Source organism: Bidens hawaiensis, unplaced genomic scaffold (genome assembly GCF_021521415.1).
Source record: "Bidens hawaiensis isolate Kalapana, Puna unplaced genomic scaffold, B.hawaiensis_p1.1 tig00000369_1, whole genome shotgun sequence".
NCBI classification, from domain to species: domain Eukaryota; kingdom Viridiplantae; phylum Streptophyta; class Magnoliopsida; order Asterales; family Asteraceae; genus Bidens; species Bidens hawaiensis.
Genome location: NW_027491028.1, coordinates 1722158 through 1734283, shown reverse-complemented (window position 1 = coordinate 1734283; position 12126 = coordinate 1722158). Strand labels below are relative to the sequence as shown.

Sequence of the window (12126 nt, the reverse complement as noted above, 5' to 3'; positions counted from 1 at the left end):
GTGAAACTTTGTACATGTTACGAAATATAAAAACAAACACTAACGTTTTTTATGGCCACTTTCAATACTTCGCATAGTTTTGAAAGCAAGGCAAGAAAAATGTTGTTCTTCCTGTACTCACATTGATTTTTATCAGCCAAAGCTTTAGCCTGTGGACATAAAAGTTCATAACTGAAATTTAAAAAGTTATTATAACATAATCGTGTCACTAATCTGTAAATCATATCATGCATGAATTAAAATAATAAGAAAGATAACTAATTAACTTCTACAATCGCATACTGCACGCTCCTATGATGTCTCACAACGTTTAAAACTTCAAATATGTCGTGTTCGCGGGTTGACGAGTTTAACCCGACACGAACCCAAAAGCTTGACACGAACCCAAAAGCTTGTAGTTGCAAGTATATAACTCAATTAATTATCTAGGTTTTTGAAAATTTAGGAGCATCGGGTCACATCTATTTTCAAAATCAATTGATCGAATAAACGAAAAATAATCTAAGTCACTCAAAAACAGCACGAAATCAATTGCTAGATGATAATAATGATAATGATAATGATGATGATAATAATAATAATAATAATAATAATAATAATAATAATAATAATAATAATAATAATAATAATAATAATAATAATGTTCCACATACCCAAAGTGAAAAATGGCACAGAGAACTGCTAATTTGCTGCTCACCTCCCTGCAACCAACACGAGTAAATTTGTCAGAAATTTAATGCCAAAATTCATATTGCAAACCCAATGAAGTTATTCATACCTTACGTGACACAAAATAATTTTAAATGGAGAGGTATTTCATAAACTATCTCAGTTGCTACTAACTTTATCAATTATATATTACTTTAGATTACAATTAACATTTTCATATTACATGATAACTAACTTTTACATTTTGTAGCAAAAAATTAAAATATCAATTCAATATCAAGCCTTTAGCAACCAACAAAAATATAGCATTTACATTTCAAATATATAGCAACCATGCATTCAATTGCTTATATAAAAAATGAAGGTGATAGTTCAACTCGACACTAACTGTCAAATTACCCATCATATGATAACTAAACATTCAACAAAATATCAACAAATATTAAGTCAAATTTCAAAAAAATTCATAATCCAAAATAAACCCAAAATAACAAACATATTAATTAGTGAAAAGAACACATTAAGAAATATTAACAATTGTATATAGCTTATTAGTATTACAAATGAATAAACCTGAATTTTGTGAAATATTGTGTCGTTAAACAATACTTGCTAACAAACAACACTTTGAATAAATCATACAATTAATGGCAACTTAAAAGAGAACATAAAATAGATAATGCAAATAATATTTTTAAAACTTACTGCATCTTGTGGAACAACACCAATATGTTTTCTAAGGTTTTCGAGTGTCACCTTCATTATTCTGACCATCTATCCGACTATCCTTACCTGTTACAATAAAGTGTTTGTAATCATATCTATATAACATACCAATTATTCATTTTCCCAAATAAATAATCAGGTCGGAAATTAAAAAAGAAAAGTTACCGTGCCAGATTGGATCAAAGATTTGATCAAAGGATAATTCTGAAGATCAAGCTAAGGATTGTTGATTTCCTTGCGTGTAAAAGTTAATCTGACAAGAATTAGAATTTACTTATTAAAAATGAGTATGAACTCAAAAGTCAAAACTATATGCCTAAATGATCAACAAATATGACATTATAGTTTGAGTATAATAGAAAGCTCACCACTGCCCCTAGTTCAAACAATAGCCACACTTTTGCCAGCTGGCACAACAAAAGACACCCCATCAACTCATCAAGAATCTTTCTTTCCATCATATTACTAAACCCGAGCAACAAAATTACAATTGATTTGGTCAATGGTCACAATTGTAATTTAACCAGCTTGATAAATGAAAAGCTCACATGAAATGAACATTTTCAAACTCAATGTTGTTGCCACCACCAAACTTCAAAGGTTTTGCATCATCTCAATCTTTAAATAAACCAACATGAACAACAACTGATGCTTACCATCATAAGCTTTGTCTATCCCCTATACATGAGTGGGCTTGTACCATCATTTGATTTGAAGAACCTAAAGGGTCACACTTCAGGTCAGACAAGTATAGACATTGTTGTTGAACCATCCTCTTCCCTCAAAAATAATAATACTAATAAAACAATGTATGCAAAAATAAAATCATTGCATCAAAAACCATTTGAATTGTTAAGAGTCATTATTAATCAATACAAAATAATATACATAATAAGAATTGAACCTCAATTTGTACTAACCAGTTGTTGATTCTTGCACCCAATCAAATAGGTCACACTTCAAATAGATCTAATTGGGGACTTCATGATAAACATGCATCGTTTAGAACAATCATACCTATCATGGACGACGGAAGACAAAAGGGATCGGATAATCGTTGACCAGCAGCAACCATCGCAGCGTTAATCACCACCGCCATCGTCATCGCAAACAATCGAACTAAAATTCCTGATTAAAACATGTGGGGGGGATTCGAAGCATTGATGTCCGATGAGGAAGATCTAGCAGAAGAGAAGCGGTGGAATTAGGGTTGTCTTGGATATTGCTCATGTGAATAGTTTTGAAATTTGAATCTTCGAGCCCTAGATAAAGCTGCGTGCTTTATAGATAGAAGCTTGGAAACCAGTGTTTTAAAAACCGGCTAAACCGGCCGGTTGAATCGGTTAAACCGGATTTTGCACAGCTGCCAGTATTTTGAGTCCGGTATTTTTGGCCGGTTTGCTAGAATATCGTACCGGCGGTTTTTGTCAAAAATACCGGTTTTTACCGGCAAACCGGTTTTATGTCCGAGATAATTTTTGATATTTGCGGCTCATATTTTTCAAAATTACTTTTAACCCAACAATTAACATTCAAACATGTAAACTTAGGACTATTTTTTTTTTTAAAATTAGGTGCTTTTGCATTATGCTTTTAATATGGATTAACTTTTTGATTATTTTTTGTTATGAAATCATTTACCTTTGGGTTATTTTTGAATTGAAGTTACATTTGTAGTAAATTATAAGGTAAACTATTCAACCGGTTGAACCTTCCGGTATAAACCGGTTCAACCGGTTGTACCATTTTTTAGTCAAATCCGATACAAGTAAAATACCGGTTTTTAAAACATTGTTGGAAACACATTAGCAAATTGCTTCTTCTATGTGTGACAACTCAGCACAAGGCCTTAATGATTGACACATCAGCATAGTGCATAAGAGGAGAACATGTGACTTAAATGGTTCTCTTTTATTATATAGGGAGATAGTTGATGAACATGTTACATGTTAACAGTGGTAGATAAACTCATACTAAGAGTTATTTTAAATTATTGTATCATACTAGCTAGTTAAACTAAACACAATATTTATGCCTGCTAGTTATCACAAACAAACATTGTCTACTGATACAAGTCATGAATATTAAAATCACGTTCCGTTTTTTCTTTTACTCCCAGCAGTACGTTGCACGCTTTTTGTTCCTTTGCGACTCCTCACGAGGCTCGAAATTTCTTCGTGCTCCGGCCTCAACAACATAATCAGAGTTTTGAGGATCGGTCTTGATAACTATCTCATCGCAACAGTTGGTGCACTTAAAGTAAAATCTAAAAGTTTGAATAGTTCCAAGATACTTCTCACTGGTGACGCTTTCTTTGCGTGAATTGAATTTTGTACCTTTGTGAATATATCCGCCACAAGTGCCACATCTGATGCTCATAGGGAGCATCATTCGAACATTAATATGCTGTTGGGTTATATTTTAATACATTGGGTAGTGAAGTTCGAATACATATATGTTGACTCGGATTTATTGGATGTGGATTAACTATTGAACTACATTGAAGAGAATGACATGCATAACTGTGAAGATCTTGGCTGGCGAGGAGATACTTACGAGCATCGAGAGTAAAGACTGAAGTGATAATGTTGAAGATGATAGTTGTGTAATGGAACCCCTTCACGAAAACAAGCTATTCGAGCTATTACGTAATTATTTGTTGCACTGTAAACAAGTAGTTTAACATTCATACCCGTGTTACGACGAGTTTATTGTTGGTCAAATAGCAGATACCATCAACTTCAAAGAAGTGGCTAGTAATAAGTTGTAATAAATGAGTAATTCATGTCTTTATATCTTAAACATTTTGATTTTTTAATCTATTGTTAAGTTAATAGGTTGTGATTTGAGTCTTACTAAGTGAAAATTATTAAGTTAACAAGGTATTTTGATTAATAGAGTATTAAATTAGCAAAGTTGCTCACATATAAACAACACTTTTGATGATACAATGACATTGTTTATGAGTTATGACATGAAATTATAAATAAATTGGTTTTGTGTCAATTTTCTGTAGTTATTGCTCATGTGTATATCAGTTGATTCCATAGGTCTTTTTATCTTGGTTGCTAGTGTAATTAGTCAACTCCCACGAATTGAACCAGAGGTTGATTTCATTCTTAGCGGCTTCGGGGCCGTCACTTCCATGAATGATGTTCCTACAAACCAAGACACACAATTAAAATTCATATTACCATGGCTAAAGTTTAGCCGCTAAACTATAACGCTACCTTTGTTAGTAGAATTCACAAAATATGGAAAGCAGCCATGTCACTTGAAGACATAAATTACCCTTTAAAATATAGCCTTTACATGTCGCACGCTACGTTTACCGCCTCCATCACTATTTCAACTACACCGTGATGCAGGGTATCAAAACAAACCAGCTTACACTAGTTTATGAAGCAAACTAGTAAATTATTAAGCGGTCGGACTTCAACAAATGCTTGTCTTTAAAATGCAAGATTTAAAATAATTTTCGGAAACAATATTTTGCGTGTGGACTAGCATGGAACCAGCAGTACCTTCCAACAACAATTGCCACATCACCTCTAATGGTTCTGGGCTGTAACTGTCGTGGATCTGTAGCCCCAACAGATAATTTTACCGTACCATTGCAAGAACAGGGCCCGAGCTGAGGAAGTTGCAAAATATGGTCTTTCCCTGAGATCATAATAATGCTTTTGCGCATGGGACTTTGAAGGCACAACAATTTTTATAGCTACAAGTTTGAAGCCTTTACGCTCAAACAGCTTAATAATCTTCGATATCTAGAAAACAAAAGGCTAAACACTATTGACAAGTTTGGTATGCGCATGTATATATATATGGGGAAATATGTATGTGTGAAGTACCAGTCCTCTTTGCACACCATCAGACTTGATAGCAATGAAGGTGCGCTCCATCTGCATAGGCAAGGGAAGTATGTATATGTGAGCAAGGTTTTTGAAACCGGACTTGTCACTAGTCTGATCGGTTTCAAATCCCTATGACGTCATCAAATATTAAAACAAACTTTATAGTTTGGTGTCGATTTGGAATGATAACAAAATATGAAATAAATAGAATATGAAGCCAGAAGTAATAAATGAATCAGTAAATAGGATTTTGGAACGAAATAAATAAAAAATATTTAAAATGCTGTTGAACCACTTGGTCTGGTTTAAGCTTAACGGTTCAAATAGACTCAGCCACCTGTGATGCATGTGCCTCTTGGTCTTGAAGCATGTACGCTGCATTGATTTACATTGTTTAATTGAAGAGATAGTTATAAACCATCCGCAATGAAGTGAATAATATCATAACTTTCACTGGAATCTGAAAGTTTGAACCTGCAGCAGGAAGCGCAAGAGCTCCAGCAATCCAGTTGTTGGCGGTGCTTGTGGATTGGCTGAAAGAATCTAGAGCTGGTAGTGTTCTTTTCAAGGAAACTACTGTTGCAGCAGCAGCAGCAGCAGCAGCAGCCGCTGTTCTTCCTTCTGCAAGTGTATATAAAAAAAATAATTAGAAGGTAACTCACTGGATAACACACTAATGGTTATATAGAAATCTAAACAACAAAAACATCGTCGATTAATAATAAGACCTGATGTTTTCAATCATCGCGATTAATAACAAAATCATGTCAGTTTACACCTTCATTCAACCTGCAGATTCACATTCAATAGCATACAATATGCAACGCACATGATTTAAATATCTAAGACTGCTTTCATTACTGCATCCGTGCTCCATTTCTGGCTACGTGCGGGCTAAGTGCGCCTTTAATTGTTTTTATGTTTTTCTCTTTTTTCCACTCACGCAATTAATATTTTAATAGATATAATGTGGTTGCATGTGGGAAGAATGGGTACAGTATCGTACTATCGTTTGGGGTAAAAACGTGTTTGGATAAAAAGCTGATGTGACATACTGACTAGGCCTACATGCAAGAAGAATGAGTTGTAGCGTTGCGGACAGTAACTCATACCTCAATGTAGTACAAGAAAAAAATATTAAGATTGAGTCGATGTTTCAAGTCATTTACAGCAAGAACTAATCTCATGCTAATGGTAATTCACTGAAATACCAGTAATGGAATCATCATTATCATTATCAACCAGATCCTCACTCCATATGTAGATAAATAAAAATGTTTCAGTAAGATGTACAAAAAAACTCACCAGAAGGAACAAGATGCTTGTGCTTGGAAGCATAGAGTAGAAGAGATCTTGCAGTTCGTGAAGCAGATATGTAGGTTTGAGAACTCATCCTCGATTCAAATAGATTAGAATAGCAACAAACAATGAAGCGATATCAATACGAAAATGGGATCAAAAAGCTCTCTTGGAGTTTACTGTTTACTTATATATATATAATGGAATGGAGGGAAAACAAAGAGAGCATGTTTGGTTTGGTTTGGTTTAGTTCTGGTGAAAATGATATAAAGCATGCATATTGCAATTTTGAAAATATACATAATTACAACTTGGTGAATGCTGATACCTTTTGTTATCAATATATTTTTATTAATACATCCAAATGTAAAACTGATTTTCAAATGACAACAGACACTTCAAAATTGGAAATTCAAGCACCACATACATAACTAATGACATATTTGACTGTTTATTAACCATTTCTTCTACCTCTACTTGGCTTGAAGAAACATAAATAACAGAATCTACAAGACATTCAAAAGCATTGTGTATATTTACAAAATAATCCAACTAGCAGCCTTATTTTAAAAAAAATCCTTAAATTAGCACAAATTACTTTGATGCATCAGATAAATCATCAGGAGTAGTTGAATCTGATCCCAATTTGCACTCCTCTTGCAATGTTGCTACCCAAGCATCCACCTGTGTAAACGTTGCACTCGTCTTTTAATACATTTTTGTTAATAGTTATATACGATCATATTATATAATACAATAAGCTAAGCTTTTAACGAGAGTTAGAAGGTTGCATGTATAAACCGAACAGTTCATGGTCGTAAACAAACGAATGTAACTAAATATAGATGAATGAACATAACTGAGTTAAAAATCAATTAGAAGTTATTGCGAACAACAATCTACTAGGCTTATCAAGTTACTAAAACTCGACTATATTGTAACGGGCCTAAAAACTTTAGATGAATATATTAACGAACGAGCTTAAACAAACGTAAACTAACAAAAATAAATGAAAGTAACGAATGTTAACAAACATAAATGAACTAAGGAGACATATGTTCAGGTTCATTCTTTTAACTATTTGAACAAAAAAGTTATGTTCGTTCGTTTATTAAATAAGCGAACTTCGCACCCAACGGTTCACTAAACGTTAAGCTCGTTTTTAAACCTAGTTGTATGCAATAAAAAATGGCACCTGCAATTTTGAAGCACTCGAGCATTCGTATCTCAACCCTTGGCGAGTTACAATGTAAAAATAATATCGAGTTTCCCCTTCTTCTTGAGTATGACATGGCATACGCCCGACTTCCACAACATCAGACAAAAAGGTAGAGTCTTGTGGACTTATATCTTCAACAAGACCATTGATAAAAAGATTAATAAACATAATAGCCACATCATCAGTAGTCGAGTTAGTTAGTTAAATAGTTGGTTACCTGTGGACACGAAATACAAGAAAATGCATGATCCTTGAAGAACAACAAAGCGCGGAAGCCAGTCATCAACTTCTGAATCATCAAGAGGCGGTGCTTCTCCAGGTAGTGCCTTCCATCTCTGTGTAACCGGATTCAATTGAAAAATGATAAGAATCCAATACAGAATAATATATGCAATAAGTTAATGGAAATACAGTTCGCATGTGTAAATAGCCTGAAAGACGAGCAGAACGCAGAATTTCATCAATATGTTCCAACCTGCATGAAATAAAATGAGCGAGGAAAACACTTTTATTTAGAACAGCATGATGAGTTACGGACAAAGAGACGAGCGAAATTACTAGTGCTTACCGAGCTTTTAGATGACCTTCTCGTTCCTCTAAATCAGCAAGTTCCGATCGAATTGACTCTACTTCTGCAGCAGATAATGCAACCTATGAATCACCATAACCGTAACTTTAGAGAAAAGGTAATTCAAAAGTTAGAGTCGAGTTAAAAAAATATTATATTAGATTCAACCTTTTGTTTCCCATCCGTGTCCGCTCCCCAAGTTAGCTTCTTCAAATTAAATAAGTTCAACATGTATGCAGCAGATCAAAGCAACTAAAAGATCAAATACATAAATTCAAAACCATTTATTAATTAAACGAAATAAAGGTTCACATATTAATTTGTGTTATCAGTATCTATAACAGACAACATACCATTTAGACACGTTTTTAATTGTGGCATTAACATGTTTAGCATGAACACTTAATTCACATGAAATTAATGCATAATAACTTTAAAAGCTAGTGTTAGGTCAACTATATCTGGGTCGAAATTGTAGTTACAAATATAGGTAATCAAAAGTGAATAGCTAGCACAGATGTTGTTCCCTTAACCTAATCTGTTATATATATATATATATCATTACAAATTCAAACTGAAATCAGCAAATCAAATCATACTAACAAGAAAGAAAAGAATTAAAGGTTGGTAATCAGATAATCATACCTAACTTAATAGTTATGAAGTCCGGATTGTGTCGTCAACAGCAGATGAGATAATAATAATAATAATAATAATAATGCAGGGGTTTTTATTTGTAGATGATGGTTGCGTTTTTAACGGAGGTTGTTTGTTGGACTCACTTAGTTTCACCACACGTTGCCGTTAGTTACCTACCCCGATACGTTGTTTAACTAATTAACTAATCAAGTATTATGACTTTATCTGGTGTAAGGGTGTGTTTGAGATTGCTTATTTTAATGAAAAAGTACCTTTTGTTAAAAACACTTATAAACATATGGTTTTTTTAAAGGAAGTTTTTAAAAAATTGTTTAGATAAGTTACATATTTCTAACTTTTCAAAACCCATTTATTTTGTCTTCTCAATAAGCTAAAATTCATAAGGACTTATGGTTTGCCAAACACGTTATACATTTTATTAACTTTTCAAAAAATTTATAAGTTATAAATTGATGAAAATAAGGAATCCCAAACACCCCTAAACCATAGTATTAAAAATATAAATAAGAAAAACTGATTGGTTGAAATGAGGTGGATCTCACAAAAGATGCCCTGATAAGCGTCATTCGATTAGCGAGAAGAAGGGTTGTAGAGTGCCGCCTCCCTCTAGCAAAGGGGTGATATGGAGGTGGCCAGGTGGCACCTCCAAACCTTCAGGACATCCATTAATTGAATCGAAAAAACTAAATATCACTTTTATATAATTTGATTTTTATAACTTATAATATTATACTATTATAAATTTTAACAAGTAAAAAGTTAGCTGGCATTTTTTTACAAGAATAAGAAAAATCGTTGATGTTCATAGTATAGCCATCCATATATATAACATAAGACCTGGCTAAGAGGATTAAAGCAACCATACAAAAGTACTAATATGATAGTAGTAAACTATTGCTACCAAACTTATAAAACAAACATTTTTATTTTTTTATGAAACACTCATTTTACAACTTTTTCTTTTAAACCAAAGGCCAACTAAGCACTATAGGTCATAAAATGCATAGATGGTGGGTGGAACTCATAACAATTCAAAATATATGCATGTGATCACTTCAACATATACAAACAAATGTGTTCTCTAACTTCATGTTTAACAGCGGTATCTACCATATTCTAAAACAAAACTTACGCCTTTCACTTTTCAGCCATTAAACACAAACCGCACCAATTCTAACCAAAGTTCTAATTTCCGACATGGTTTAATGAATCAATTTGCAAACACAATATGTATAAAATGGAGAATTAGTATTCAACCATATCTTTATGGACAAAAGTTTCATAACGGTTTGATTTCTCGTAACATACAGCACTCGTTCATATACGAATCTAAAATAAAAAGTCTTGCGTTGTTACACAGGTCTTCTCTCTTGTAAAAGCTTCATCAACTTCATAAGCAACCACCCAACTGTCATATAACCAACAGAAAAAAAATCAAGGGTATGAAAATAAACAAAAAAAGTCTTAACAGTATATAAAAATGTTAAATCCATGGATTGCAGATGAAATATTTCGGCTCATGGGTGCTATCAAGCTATGATTTTTACTTAATATTACAAAGCGGTAAAGCACAACTAAGAGCAATAGAGCATAACTATGTCAAGCTCAAGGCTACGGGCTACCAACCATATAGTATACATAAACAACAACAGGAAATACGGCTTACCAAAATAGCATCAATTTCCTCTTGAGTCATTGGTGTTCTTTTGGGTTGAAGAGAAGCTTTCCCCCCTAAAGTTTTTTCAGACGGGGGCTTCGAGAAAAAAGTGGTTGAATCATTACTGGCAGCAGGCTTTGCTTGGGTCTGTGTCACAGAACCTACAAGATAATCATACAATTGCAACATATTATAGAAAGAAATGCATATATCATCAGAAACTAAGTGCTTAAAGTTTGTTACATGCATAATAAAAACAGCCACTAACAGCATTTTCATTTTTAGGCATATTGTATAAATTAGCTTAATTCTCAAATCTCACAATCTGCAAAAAATTATAGATTTCCTTTCAATTTGGAAGTAGAAACAAACCATTTAGGCCTAATATATGAAAATTGTTCCCTTTATTTGCAATGCCATCCTGCATTCTGATGTCTGGCCCATTGGTTTAAAAAAACGCACCTCACACAGTCAGACGCAATTTTGTGGGCTTCGAATGACTTAAGTGTTAAGACGCGGACGAAAGCAGAAAGGAGCACTGAAAAAGAAAAGCCATGAGGCATGCGCCTCTTGTACACTGACTTTCTGTACATCAAGATGTTGTAGCTTTTTAGGTTGTACACGTATGCAATTTATATATCAAATCATATATAAAGCTTTTTTATGTCTAAGTATTGATTAAACGTGGCCAGAAACCTATAGAAAATACATAGGAAAACTATATAATATTTTGCGTCCTGCGTACAAAAAGCCCTGCGCTTTGCTCAATTGCGCATCGGCTCGGGACACACATTTAAAATCCAAGCATACCACGACTTAAATTATATAATATTTTGCGCCTCGCGCGCGCAACTGCCCCTCGGCTCGGGACCTTGATGCTTTTTAAAACCAAGCATACCGCGCCTTAAGTCGTTCTAAGCCAATGAACCAACCAATGCTTAATCACAATTAGGTCAAATAATAATAATAATCAAACTCATGAACCTATTCTACACGTAGAATAATAATTAATAATTATAAATCAGATTATTATTTTCAAATAGCTACACAATTATTAATAATACAAACCGGAAGGCTTGGGATGACGCTGTGGAAACTTAATTAGGGGAATTCGCTTCAACGCTTGCGATGCTCCCATGTTTCGATCGATCGGCGATGGTTGTTGCGGTAGCGGTGGCGACGGCGGTGAACGGGATGAAGGTTGGGGCTTTCTTTGCTTGGAGAATAATGAGAAAAAGTTACGGCATTTGCTAATTACTGCCATTTTTAACCCACACCAAGAGATTTTTTACGCTTTCTTTTCTCTTTATATGGGCGAATCGTTCGTTTTTACAAAGTTATTACGTATAATAATAATAAGTTAATTAAAGAAACTGTTCTTGTGGTTTAATCGGTTTTACACTTTTAATCTCTAAGTTTCAAAAGTTGGATGTTTAGCATTTGTGTTAATTTTGTAACATTTTGGGGTCTA

General features: G+C 33.6%; 1 long non-coding RNA gene and 1 pseudogene across 1 annotated transcript; both read right to left on the bottom strand.

The window, feature by feature from the left end:
* Window positions 1-4429: 4429 nt before the first annotated feature.
* LOC143622759 (nucleoside diphosphate kinase 4, chloroplastic-like) lies at window positions 4430-8576 on the bottom strand (annotated as a pseudogene).
* Window positions 8577-10247: 1671 nt separating this feature from the next.
* LOC143623642 (uncharacterized) lies at window positions 10248-11861 on the bottom strand. The gene is made up of 3 exons (XR_013151934.1): window positions 11724-11861; window positions 10665-10816; window positions 10248-10406 (listed from the first exon to the last, which is right to left on the bottom strand). It is a non-coding gene; the product is annotated as an uncharacterized LOC143623642 (long non-coding RNA).
* Window positions 11862-12126: the final 265 nt, after the last annotated feature.